Source organism: Schistocerca nitens, unplaced genomic scaffold (genome assembly GCF_023898315.1).
Source record: "Schistocerca nitens isolate TAMUIC-IGC-003100 unplaced genomic scaffold, iqSchNite1.1 HiC_scaffold_370, whole genome shotgun sequence".
NCBI classification, from domain to species: domain Eukaryota; kingdom Metazoa; phylum Arthropoda; class Insecta; order Orthoptera; family Acrididae; genus Schistocerca; species Schistocerca nitens.
Window position 1 is genome coordinate 188,977 of NW_026045904.1, and position 4,510 is coordinate 193,486.

At 56.2% G+C, this 4,510-nt stretch overlaps 2 non-coding genes across 2 annotated transcripts; both read right to left on the reverse strand.

Annotated features, from left to right (window-relative positions):
- Window positions 1-89: 89 nt before the first annotated feature.
- On the reverse strand, window positions 90-244 carry LOC126229281 (5.8S ribosomal RNA). Its single transcript, XR_007544159.1, has one exon. It is a non-coding gene; the product is annotated as a 5.8S ribosomal RNA (ribosomal RNA).
- Window positions 245-596: 352 nt separating this feature from the next.
- On the reverse strand, window positions 597-2,505 carry LOC126229300 (small subunit ribosomal RNA). The gene has a single exon (XR_007544176.1). It is a non-coding gene; the product is annotated as a small subunit ribosomal RNA (ribosomal RNA).
- Between the last annotated feature and the right edge of the window lie 2,005 nt (window positions 2,506-4,510).

Below are 4,510 nucleotides of genomic sequence, written 5' to 3' on the forward strand. Positions count from 1 at the left end.
TTGAGGGGACGTGGCCGGCCCCACAGGCCGGCACGACACACCCACGTCTCCGAAGCGGGACAAACGCCGCGCGCTTCAGTTTACGTAGCCGACCCTCAGCCAGACGTGGCCCGGGAACGGAATCCATGGACCGCAATGTGCGTTCGAAACGTCGATGTTCATGTGTCCTGCAGTTCACATGTCGACGCGCAATTTGCTGCGTTCTTCATCGACCCACGAGCCGAGTGATCCACCGTCCTGGGTGATCTTTTTACAGTTTCCACTGTCTCTTTCAAAACAGTTGCATAGGCGGGACTGAGGCGTTCGACGGCCCCTGTTCCAGTGTTTTGTGTCCAACGGCCTCACGGCCGATGGGCGTCGTACGGCTCCACTCCGGAGCGGACAGGCACTCGGGCGAACGTCATTCAAAACCGGCGCGAGGCGCCAGGTGCCGCAGGCCAGCCGCTCCAGAGCTTCAGCGCTCGTACCACACAGCATTTTCCGTTAGTTTTGAGAAGCACGCGTGGTCCCGCACGCGGCGCACAGCTACTGCGAGCCGTACAGGTAGCGTGTTGCACGACACGACACGCACATCGAAAGACATGCAGTCTAGTCGGTAATGATCCTTCCGCAGGTTCACCTACGGAAACCTTGTTACGACTTTTACTTCCTCTAAATGATCAAGTTTGGTCATCTTTCCGGTAGCATCGGCAACGACAGAGTCGATGCCGCGTACCAGTCCGAAGACCTCACTAAATCATTCAATCGGTAGTAGCGACGGGCGGTGTGTACAAAGGGCAGGGACGTAATCAACGCGAGCTTATGACTCGCGCTTACTGGGAATTCCTCGTTCATGGGGAACAATTGCAAGCCCCAATCCCTAGCACGAAGGAGGTTCAGCGGGTTACCCCGACCTTTCGGCCTAGGAAGACACGCTGATTCCTTCAGTGTAGCGCGCGTGCGGCCCAGAACATCTAAGGGCATCACAGACCTGTTATTGCTCAATCTCGTGCGGCTAGAAGCCGCCTGTCCCTCTAAGAAGAAAAGTAATCGCTGACAGCACGAAGGATGTCACGCGACTAGTTAGCAGGCTAGAGTCTCGTTCGTTATCGGAATTAACCAGACAAATCGCTCCACCAACTAAGAACGGCCATGCACCACCACCCACCGAATCAAGAAAGAGCTATCAATCTGTCAATCCTTCCGGTGTCCGGGCCTGGTGAGGTTTCCCGTGTTGAGTCAAATTAAGCCGCAGGCTCCACTCCTGGTGGTGCCCTTCCGTCAATTCCTTTAAGTTTCAGCTTTGCAACCATACTTCCCCCGGAACCCAAAAGCTTTGGTTTCCCGGAGGCTGCCCGCCGAGTCATCGGAGGAACTGCGGCGGATCGCTGGCTGGCATCGTTTATGGTTAGAACTAGGGCGGTATCTGATCGCCTTCGAACCTCTAACTTTCGTTCTTGATTAATGAAAACATACTTGGCAAATGCTTTCGCTTCTGTTCGTCTTGCGACGATCCAAGAATTTCACCTCTAACGTCGCAATACGAATGCCCCCGCCTGTCCCTATTAATCATTACCTCGGGTTCCGAAAACCAACAAAATAGAACCGAGGTCCTATTCCATTATTCCATGCACACAGTATTCAGGCGGGCTTGCCTGCTTTAAGCACTCTAATTTGTTCAAAGTAAACGTGCCGGCCCACCGAGACACTCAATAAAGAGCACCCTGGTAGGATTTCAACGGGGTCCGCCTCGGGACGCACGAGCACGCACGAGGCGGTCGCACGCCTTCGGCTCGCCCCACCGGCAGGACGTCCCACGATACATGCCAGTTAAACACCGACGGGCGGTGAACCAACAGCGTGGGACACAAATCCAACTACGAGCTTTTTAACCGCAACAACTTTAATATACGCTATTGGAGCTGGAATTACCGCGGCTGCTGGCACCAGACTTGCCCTCCAATAGATACTCGTTAAAGGATTTAAAGTGTACTCATTCCGATTACGGGGCCTCGGATGAGTCCCGTATCGTTATTTTTCGTCACTACCTCCCCGTGCCGGGAGTGGGTAATTTGCGCGCCTGCTGCCTTCCTTGGATGTGGTAGCCGTTTCTCAGGCTCCCTCTCCGGAATCGAACCCTGATTCCCCGTTACCCGTTACAACCATGGTAGGCGCAGAACCTACCATCGACAGTTGATAAGGCAGACATTTGAAAGATGCGTCGCCGGTACGAAGACCGTGCGATCAGCCCAAAGTTATTCAGAGTCACCAAGGCAAACGGACCGGACGAGCCGACCGATTGGTTTTGATCTAATAAAAGCGTCCCTTCCATCTCTGGTCGGGACTCTGTTTGCATGTATTAGCTCTAGAATTACCACAGTTATCCAAGTAACGTGGGTACGATCTAAGGAACCATAACTGATTTAATGAGCCATTCGCGGTTTCACCTTAATGCGGCTTGTACTGAGACATGCATGGCTTAATCTTTGAGACAAGCATATGACTACTGGCAGGATCAACCAGGGAGCTGCGTCAACTAGAGCTGAGCAGCCGGCCGCCCGGGAGTGTGTCCCGGGGGCCCGCGCGAACACGCAAGCGTCCGCTCAATTATTCTGCAAACAGGAGGAGGCTGGGCTCCCCTGCACGATACACCTCGAAACCCTCTCAGGTCCCGGCGGCGCGCAGCGCCGTCCTAAGTACTTGGTCGGGTTCGAGAGAGGCGCAATCGCCCGGAGATAGGCGAGTAGACGCTTTCAGTGCGACCACCCGTGCCCCCAACTGAGCTTGCCGCTGCCGACAGAGGCCCGGGAGCGTGCTGTCGTGGTGTTGCCGGCGGGAGACAACACGCGGCCACAAACAGTGACCGGGCAGCTCCAACGCCAGCGCCACAGAGGGGCAGAGCCCCACTTGGGTGCCAAAGCGAACTCTCCCAGCACAGCGCACGCGCCAACACATCCGCACAGCTGCGATACAAACCACCTGCGAGAACCGCGGGGGCGACCGAGCAGCAGACGGCGTCGCGGCGCCGAGTGCCGGGCGGCGGCGCATCCTCAACGCACACAGTCCTCAATCGGACCAGCACACTGCAGATGTCCACCGCGCTTCGCACCGGGCCCGGGAGGACCCACTTTGGCCGCACGGCGCCGCGCGCTGGGTGCGCCGGCACGCAGATGCGCCGCCTGCCGCGTCCGTCAGCCGGCGCGCCTGCCACTGGGCGCCCCCACCAGCCGGCTGCCGCGCGTGCGCCCACGCAGCGCGCGGCCAGCACGCCGGGCGCCCCCCCCTCACCGGCCGGGGACGGTCCCACCCAGCCACCGCCGCGTATCGCTTCATACCCACATGCCCACTCACGTTCGTGGGTATGACGGGTGTCGCTGAAGCAACCGGTTAATACCTGTACCGATCGTCGATATCAACGATTCACCTCCAGCGCGAACAACCGCGCAACAACGGATTTCCAGTTCATTTGCGTAACTTGGGCAGCAAACGTAGACATCCATCTACATTTGCGACTTCTACGAGTCTTGCATGCCTGGATGTTGTGTGTCACGACGCACTCCATCAGCATACATACACGCTGCGACGTGTGCACGAAAGAACACGTGGAAGGTGGCCAGCGTACGTATACGAATGCCATTGCACAGCTGCGAAGCGCATTCAACACGCGAACTCCTGACCGACGAGCTAGAGGTGACAGGAGGGGAGGGGGGGGCGGGGGCGATATACGTCCTATTGCAGTACACAATACAGTGGATAGCGGGACCATGTGGAAAGTAAGCAACACTCGCAAGATGTGAGGGTACGCACCGTAAAATGAATCAATACGCAGAACACCACAGTGTGCGCGAAGTGAACTATGTTGAGATGGTTGCAATTAGGCAACGCTACACGAATTCCTAGAGTCATATAACTAACAATTACAGGGCAGGTTAGGGCGCAACGTAGGTTAGGTTAGGGCGCAACGTAGGTTAGGTTAGGGCGCAACGTAGGTTAGGTTAGGGCGCAACGTGGGTTAGGTTAAGGCGCAACTTGGGTTAGGTTAAGGCGCAACTTGGGTTAGGTTAAGGCGCAACTTGGGTTAGGTTAAGGCGCAACTTGGGTTAGGTTAAGGCGCAACTTGGGTTAGGTTAAGGCGCAACTTGGGTTAGGTTAGGGCGCAACTTGGGTTAGGTTAGGGCGCAACTTGGGTTAGGTTAGGGCGCAACTTGGGTTAGGTTAGGGCGCAACTTGGGTTAGGTTAGGGCGCAACTTGGGTTAGGTTAGGGCGCAACTTGGGTTAGGTTAGGGCGCAACTTGGGTTAGGTTAGGGCGCAACTTGGGTTAGGTTAGGGCGCAACTTGGGTTAGGTTAAGGCGCAACTTGGGTTAGGTTAAGGCGCAACTTGGGTTAGGTTAAGGCGCAACTTGGGTTAGGTTAAGGCGCAACTTGGGTTAGGTTAAGGCGCAACTTGGGTTAGGTTAAGGCGCAACTTGGGTTAGGTTAAGGCGCAACTTGGGTTAGGTTAGGGCGCAACTTGGGTTAGGTTAGGGCG